Raw genomic sequence first — 8,842 nt, 5'->3', positions numbered from 1 at the left:
CTGATGCTGGGAAAGATGGAGGGCACAAGGAGAAGGGGACGACAGAGGACGAGATGGTTGGACAGTGTTCTCGAAGCTACGAACATGAGTTTGACCAAACTGCGGGAGGCAGTGGAAGACAGGAGTGCCTGGCGTGCTCTGGTCCATGGGGTCACAAAGAGTCGGACACGACTAAATGACTAAACAACAACAACATCCAGCAGGAGACGTGGTGCGTGCAAAGCTGGCTCAGCCTGGCTCCTTCCCCGCGCTCCTCCCCCGCAGCCCCTTCCCCGCCCTCCGTCTCTATCCCACATGGGTCCCTATCCCTCCCTCCCTCCCTCCCTCCCTCCCTGCCAGCGAGGGCAGCCGGCACGTGCCGCCCCTTGGGGACTCCTCTGCTTGCAAGCCCTTCCTCGTCCCCCGCCCGCGCGTCCTTCCCCTGCTCTCCGTCCCGCGCAGGGCAGCTGCCGGAGGCGCCCGAGGCGCGCCCGTCTCCCCTTCGCCGCGTGCCCAAAGTCGAGGGAGCAGCCAATTAGCGCCGCCCTCCTCGCCCTCCTCCGCCCGCCCGCGCGCGCGCGCGGCGCCTCTCCCGCCTCGCCAATTCCGTGCAAGTGGCGGCGCGGCGGAGAGGAGCAGCCCTGGCCGGGATCGCGGCGAGAGGAGGAGGAGGCGGCGGCGCGATCGCCCGTGCTTGGCGCTCCGGAGGTGGCAGCAGGCTGCAGCGAAGAGGCAGCTTCAGGTGAGGGCGGCGCGCGGAGAGGCAGGATCCGAGCCCGGGGCGGGAGGAGGCTGGGACGCGGGGAGTGGGGTGGGATTAGCCCGGGCTGGGAAGCGCGTCTCGGTGGCGCATTAGGGACAAAACGGCGGGAGCTGCCTCGTAGGGAGTGCAGAGCATTTTAGCTCGCCAGGGTCCGCACTAGCTGGCCACGGCTCTGTTGCGGACTCTTTATCTGGAGACGCGCCGGGGATCGAACCCGGGACGTTTGTGCGCGCAAAAAGCAGGTGCGCTGCTACGCTTGCTCCAATTCGGGTGCTTTTGATTGCTGCTCCGACCGCCGTCTCCTGCAGGGCGGAGAAGGGGTATGTTGTGTAAACAGAAGCAGACAGACAAAACCAGACAGCATCCATCATGTGCCCCGTGCGCGCGCGCCGCACATCACAAGGGTTTGGGTAGGTAGCAACGGTTTCCCAAGGTGGGTCCAATGAACAACTTAGCGCATGGACAGCTCTTGCAGAAACGAACCCACCCACCCACACCAGACATGGGCTGCCTGTGCCGGCACATTGGTATGCGCAAAAAAACAAGTCTGTGCCCGGTGTGCTGTTCTCACAGTTGGGAGAGCATTGTGTTTCCTGTGCCAGGAATGCAGACTGCTCAGGGCACAGGGGAGAAGTGCATGTCTTCAGAAATAACGCCTGAGCATCTGATAACGAGACTCAGGGCTGTTCTAATAAGGTGGTGCTGGACATAGCCAGCATTTGTTGACGGCACTTGCATACAGTGTATCTTCAATAGGCGGCATGATTTGGGGAGCATAGCTCAGTGCTGAGGGGGAGGGAGCATACCTCAGTGACAGAGCACCTGCTTGGCATGCAGAAGGTCTCAGCTTTTGTTTGGGGGATTTCTAGGTAAAAGGGTTGTATAGCCAGGTGGTAGAGAATACCCCGGAGAACTCCTGGCCGAGTAGATAAAAGGGATAATAGAGAATCTAGATAATAGGGGTAAGTGATGATAGGTAACATTAATAGGTTAAATTCAGTAGATTAAAAGGGAGAATAAATAATAAACGGACAAATTGTTTGAGCTGGTAGGGCAGCTTTCTTTCTTTATGGCATCAGTTCTAGAACAAGCTGTGTTTGGACCTCTAGACCAGTTACAAAAGATAAGCTGTTGTGAGCCAGTTGCATGAATAGCTTACAACAGTGGTTTTCAACTAGTGTGCCGTGGCACCCTGGGGTGCCTTGAATGATGGTCAGGGGTGTCGTGTGGAACACTGGCCCCTGTCCCTCTTTTCTTCCCACCCTCCTCTGATGTCCTTGCGTGTCTCTGCCTCCCAAAGGCTTGCAGCTCTGGTTACAAGCTCCCCAGGCTGGTCAGGGGGCGCTTCCCAGGCCCCTGTGGGGCAGTGTGAGGAGGCACCTCTCTTGGGACAGGGGGGCAGCTCAGAGACCAGGGGCGGCAGCTGCGGCTGCCTAGAGGACTCCCAAGGAGAGAGGAGAGGAGGCTGAGGGAACACTCCACAAGGGAAGGTGTTCGAAAAAGGGCGAGAGGCTGCCAGCTCTGCAGGCAAAGGGTGATATAACTGGACTCCTGAGCCCCACAGAGGTGCCTCAGAAAGAATGTAGTTGGTCAAGGGAGCCGTGGACCCAAAAAGGTTGAAAACCTCTGGCTTACAGTACAGTAAATGTGTTAGTCTTTTTGTCCCGCAAGACTCTGGCTCCTATTCCCTTCCCTATAATTCCCAGAGGGATTCATCAATTGATCGATCAAGCCCTCTTCCCAGGAAGCTCTGGGAATTCCAGTTCTGTGAGGGGACTCTCAGCACCCTTAAAAAACTTCAGTCCCCATAATTCTTTAAAGTGGTATGATACTGTTTTAAATGTATAGCGGACATGGAACCTCTGTTGTTCTTGCTGCAACAGACAAACACGTCCGCTCCTCTGGAATTTGTCACTAATGCTGAAAGCAGCTGACCTGGAAGAAAGAGTGGATTTGCTCATGTTGGGAATATGATGGAGACCGTAGTTCTTGTTGATTTCCTCTCTTCCCACCCACAGTGTGCCTGTCCACCCACTCACCCCCATGCATACATAATGAAACTTGTTTGTGGCAGCATGCCAAGAGGTATAGCTCTAGATTGGTTGGTTGGTTTGGTGACATATTTTATGTGTTAGTGGAAGTGGACCCCTCTTAGATGGAATGCCATGCCTGTGATAAAAATCCCTTTGTGGTGAAATGTACCATGCCTAGATTGTGATCATCTTGATGTGGTCGGTGCAGATTTGAATTGACTTTAAGACCCGCTGTTCCCTTTTGTTTTCAAGCGGGCTCACTTGCAATAAGGCATTCTTAGAACTGCCATCTGAGAAACTGGTGTGTTTTGGTGCAGAAAATACTCCGGCCATTCACAGTGTAATGTCCAGGTCTTAAGAGACAACTGTCTGTGGTGTCCAGGAAAATGCTGCAGCATGCATTGTTCACAAAACAGTGATCACCGTTAGCGAAGTCTCACCACGGCATTTGCATGTATTTCACCCAGAGTGAACAGATAATGGGCCATTCCAGATGTTCTCTTTTAATTGCAACAACAATCTGCGGGAAGCAGAGCTAACCTTCCCCCCTGCTGCCATCGGACCCCTTGTCATTTATTACAGACAGACAGGAGATCACAACTGCTGCTGCTGAATGTTTCACATCCTTCATGTGCAGAGTCTGAGGCTACTTAAGTTCATGACATGTGTATTTATCTGATTTGTTTTGTAAACTTGGAGTGGAGAGGGAGAGAGAGAGAGAGAGAGAGAGAGAGAGAGATGGTTTTTTAAAAAATATTTATACCCCATAGAATTCCAGTGCTTGAATACATCAGCACCATCATATTCTGCAATGAAGCAATTTTTGTTGTCTATCCACTAATTTTCACATCAGGGAACCAGTGCAGCCATCCTAAGCCCATTTACCAGGGAATAAGCCTCATTAAACTGAATGAGATGTAGGATCATATCCAACCAACTTCTATCTGGAGTAATTCATTGGAATGAATGACTTTAATTTGGTCATGTTTCTTAATATCAGTGGGTCTACTCTGAGTAGGACTAGAATTTGATACAAGCCTGTTCAAGGCATGTATGGATTTGCATTGTGAGAAGAAATGCTATACACATTGTAAAAGCAATGGAAGCTCTTTAATGTTAAATTTCGAAGTACAGTGCTATGGAGAAAATCTGGTGGTAGTTGTTTTACACCATCTGGATAAGTCCTAAACAGAGAGAAAGTAGGGAGTTGTCTTACACCAAGTCTACCTTGGTTTTGTCCACACTGGCTGGCAGCAGCTTTCCAAGGCTTCCGTCTGGGAAGACTCCCATCCCATTAATGTGAGGGATTGAGCCTGGGACCTTCAGCATGGAAAGCATGTGCTGTACTGCTCCTTTCCTTTTGCCTGTTCTTTGACCACCGAAAACTTTCCCATGGAGGAAATCCAAACTCCTGGCATTGGTGGGGTAAGATCATCATCTGGGAAGTACACTTCCCTTGCAATTGTGAAGTAGTGGCTGGTACCCATTGCGATTGGCGGGGTGGGAGGCAGGGAACCCAAACAGTAAGTGGAAGCCTGAGCCAATGACAACAAATTCTAGTTTTGTCCCCGTCTTCCTCTGTGCTGATTTCTACAAGGGAACCACTGAGACTCAGCAGGGCCATATTGGACCAGCCCCCACCAGATGTAGCCCTACTGAGATGACACCCCATTCCTTCCACCTGGTGGCAAGATGGTTGCAGAGCCATTGTTTCTGCTTCATGACACAACTTTTGCCTTTCGGACCTGAATCCATCCATTCCAGGCCTAGGCAAACTCGGCCCTCCAGATGTTTTGGGACTACAGTTCCCACCATCCCTGGCCACTGGTCCTGTTAGCTAGGGATGATGGGAGTTATAGTCCCAAAACATCTGGAGGGCTGAGTTTGCCTATGCCTGATCCATTCCAATTGAGTTTAGACCCTGTAGTGATAGGCTTGGGGATCTGGCAGAGTCCTAGAGCCCTCCCACCTCCTACCCAAAGCTGGGAAAGTGCTAAGTAGGTTTTGGGAAGGAGACAGGAGGACCCGAAGACCCTGTCAGAGCCTCGTGCCCCCTTCCCAAAGTCCAGCGCCTTGCTTATCAGGCTTTGCTCAGCTCAATGGCCAGTGCGTGAGCTGGACACACAGCTCTAAAACCACCCTGGCCCCTGTTGGTCATAGAAAGTTCTCTTTTCCCAGATCACACTACTCAGTCATCTAGCCTGTATTTTCTGCCCTAACTGGCAGCAGCTTCCCAGGGTTTCAGCCAAAGAGCCTTTCCCCATCACCAGCTGCTATCTAATCCTTTTAACTGGGATCGGACCTGGAACTGTTTTCATGCAAAACATGCCCTCTGCCGCTGAGCTCCAGTTCTTGTTCACAAACATCAGGCCAGCTCCCATCATTCCTTGTTTTGCCTTGATCCATATTTTTGAGGAGTGGGGGAAATAAAAGGGAAACTGAAAAGGGTTTTTAAGACTCAACTGCAAGCAGCCTTTGTGGCTTAAGGCCTCTCCCTGGAGGTGGAGGGGATGTGATCAGAGCCAAAGCGAGGACCTTGTGATCGTTGTGTTTTTCAAATGCATTAGGAGGAGGGTGCAACATGATAGGTAGGAGTGAGCGCAGATGTGGTTTCCGTGGAGCGCACCACCTGGAACAAAAGTCCTAATGAGGCTGTGCTATCTAGAATTCCTGATAGAGCAGTGCCAGATGCGAGCTGAATACCTCACTTCATAATTATTGCTGGAGTGTGGTTTGCCAAGGTTTGCTTCAGGCACAGCAATTGAACCGGCCAGGCATTGTTTGCAAATGGTTTTGATTTTTGGCTGGCATTGGCAAGCGGCTCATGGGATGTCTCTGTGACCTCCTGTGCAAATGTCTCTGGAGCTCTGAGGACACAGTAATACCTTGTTTTGCAAATTGCTGTCTTTTGAAGAACAGCAGTCCCCCCCCCCCCGGCTGCAGCTGGCTGCATAGAAACAGGCAGCAGTCTTCTTTGCATGCTTTTCCTGACATGCAGGGGCTGCGCTGGTTAGCTTTACCCCAGCGCAAACAGCACGAATATCTGTAATCAGAGGTCCTTTCTGCACACAGCTGCATGCGCAATGCTCGCGTGTTGACTTGGAATCCTAGAATCATAGAGTTGGAAGAGACCACAAGGGCCATCGAGTCCAACCCCCTGCCAAGCAGGAAACACCATCAGAGCACTCCTGACATATGGTTGTCAAGCCTCTGCTTAAAGACCTCCAAAGAAGGAGACTCCACCACACTCCTTGGCAGCAAATTCCACTGTCGAACAGCTCTTACTGTCAGGAAGTTCTTCCTAATGTTTAGGTGGAATCTTCTTTCTTGTAGTTTGGAACCATTGCTCCGTGTCCGCTTCTCTGGAGCAGCAGAAAACAACCTTTCTCCCTCCTCTATGTGACATCCTTTTATATATTTGAACATGGCTATCATATCACCCCTTAACCTCCTCTTCTCCAGGCTAAACATGCCCAGCTCCCTTAGCCGTTCCTCATAAGGCATCGTTTGATTGCGCAGGGTTCCAGGTTGCCCAGAGGAAGCCTTTGCACATGCAGCTGTCTACACAGAGACCTGCTCCCTGCAGGCATTTGTGCATGGATGACAAGGGATGGAGCTGGTTGGTGCAGGATGGCTAATTTCAAACACTGCTGAAATGAAAGTATGGTAAAATGATAGATGGTGTGAAATCAGAGATCTGGTGAATTATGGGACAAGGAAAAGAAGTGGGGCATAAGCATGGTTTAAAACATGGATGGGAAACCTCAGGCCCAGGGAGCAAATGTGGCCCTCCAGATCTCTCTGTTTGGCCCTTGAAACTCTCTCCAGTGGTCTTCCCAGGCCACATTTCTGCTTTGCACCCTCCTTGGCTGCTAATACTGCTTCTTGCTTGCCTGGGTGGAGGTGGACAGAGAGGTGATGTAAGTGTTTGCAGAAATGAGCCCATCGTGCAAAAGTAACGTTCTCATTCATTTTTGCCTCTGGACCCACCCACCACATGCATCCTGTGGCCCCTGGAAGGTTCTCAGGAGGGAATGAGGCCCTCAGGCTGCAAAGGGTTTAACACGAATGGCACGGAGCAACGGATGCAAAATGTTTCCCCTTTCTGTCTCGTGTGTGTGCAAAGCGACACTGGTTTTAGATGGAAGCACAGCTTCTAGCCTCAAAGTGGAAGCAGCTGGATAGCACTTGGTTGAGTGAGTATGTGTGTAACCAGAACAGCACACTTGCACACTCTGTCCCCCCGAGTCTTGCGCATCCCAGCCGTGCTGTACTGTACCCTCCATCCTGGCAGCTCGCTGGCTGCCGAAACCACCCGGTTCTCTGTTTGAGGCAGCCCCAGTCCCTGACAACACACCCTCTGCTTGGCACTGTGAGCTGCTAAAATTGGGTTTAGCTTGCTGTGCCACCACGTTAGTCACTGCCAGGCAGGGCTGAAACATGGTGGGAGGTTGATGAACAGTAGTCTTCTGCTTGGAAACTAGCAGCTTTAAAGTTACCGGATTCGGAAGGGAAGAGGGAAGAGAATGCTGTAAGCTGAACTTGAGCCCCGGCACGAGATGAAGCAAAGAAATTGTTTGACCTTGGTTGAATGTCCAAGCCCTAGTTTGCTTCTTCCACACTACTCCTTTTTCTCTGGCATCCTTTTATGTGCTTCCATTCTGTTGTTGTTTTTCCTGTGTCATTCTTTTGTTTATTTTGAGATCTGATTAGTAGAGTTTGCTTTTGTTGCTTGCAGAAATACAATTTCTGCTTTCCTTGCGCAGATAGGCAAAGCACTTTGTTCCACCTCTCCATGCCATCAGAGGCTCACTTGACTGGGATATGGTCTTCTTGGTGGTGGCATCCAGGTTAGTGGAACATGAACCCCAGGAGCAAGGACTGGGGAGAAATGAGATTCACTTTGCATTTAAAGGTGAACCTACCAAATTAATGAGTTCCAACACATGCAAAAATGGAAATGCAGCCTTCCCTTGAAATTGACACTTCACCAAATTTTGCAATGCAATTCTCCTGCCAAATAATGTGAACTAAAATGCATATACTGAAGGTAAAGTATGCCTCAAAATGCACATATTACAGAAAATAGCATTAAAAAATGCATTAAGCAAGGAAACATTGCATTACAAAAATGTATATAGTAGCCAAAATGGCATAAAATATGTGTGTTTTAGGAGAGATTTGCATTAAACTGCTGATCAATTTTCATGAGACTACTTAAAAAATGCAGACTGATGTGGAAATGTGTAGAACAGAACTTAAGATTGCAAAAATGATAAACTGAGAGAAACTGAAATTGGTAGATCAACCCCTGCCCAGCAGGACAACCTCTCCTTATTGGCATTTCAACAGTCTGTGAAAACCATTTTCTATGTTTAAGGGTTTAATCTTCTTCCCCTCTCCCCAGGGTATGTGGGTGTGTGTGTGTGATTGTTTTAACATATCTTTCTATATCTTGGAAGTCCACCTGGGGAGCCAAAAGGTAAAAAAATAAACATTTAAACAACAAATACATTTTAAGAGCTTATGTGCCTTTAATGAAAACCAGGACCTGGCTTTCCAAATGTTGTTGGACTACAACTCCCATCATACCTGACAATTGGCCAGCTTGCCTGGAACTGATTGGAATTGGAGTTCCACAGTATCTAGAGGGTCCCTCGGCCCATAATGTAGGTGGGACTTCCCTTTCTGGCAGTTGCTTTTCCAGGAGTGCAGATTTGGGTTGAACATTAAAAGTGCCTTGATGGTAAGAGCAGTTCAATGGCAAAGCCAATTACCCAGAGAGATGGTGAGCTCTTCCTTCCTGGAGATCCTCAGAAAAACACTGGGCAGCCATCTGTTGGGGATGCTAGAGCACTGAATTGCTTTCACTGAGCAGGAGACTGAACGAGGTGCCCTAAAGGCACCCTCCCTCTAGCTCTGTGCTTCTGTGAGACTCAGGTCTGTTTCTGGGCTCCCTCCCTCCTCTCATCCTGTGCTGTTCTCTCTTTCCAAAATGGTAGCAAGCTGTAGTTTGCAGGAAATGATGGTTTGAGGTTGCCCGGAAAACCACGGTTGCCAGCCATGG

The 8,842-nt window shown here is 49.9% G+C and overlaps 1 protein-coding gene across 1 annotated transcript in view; it reads left to right on the top strand.

Moving 5' to 3' along the window:
• The first annotated feature begins 609 nt into the window (after positions 1-609).
• The window catches only part of LZTS1 (leucine zipper tumor suppressor 1), a 46,436-nt gene continuing 38,203 nt past the window's right edge, over positions 610-8,842 (top strand). Inside the window, exon 1 of the mRNA XM_081843295.1 lies at positions 610-721. The gene's annotated coding sequence lies outside the window, so the exon portion shown is untranslated. The remainder of the gene's footprint in view (positions 722-8,842) is intronic.

The sequence above is a fragment of the Podarcis erhardii genome (genome assembly GCF_964252035.2).
Source record: "Podarcis erhardii genome assembly, chromosome: 16".
Taxonomy (NCBI): Eukaryota; Metazoa; Chordata; class Lepidosauria; order Squamata; family Lacertidae; genus Podarcis; species Podarcis erhardii.
This window is presented reverse-complemented; position numbering and strand designations above follow the sequence as displayed.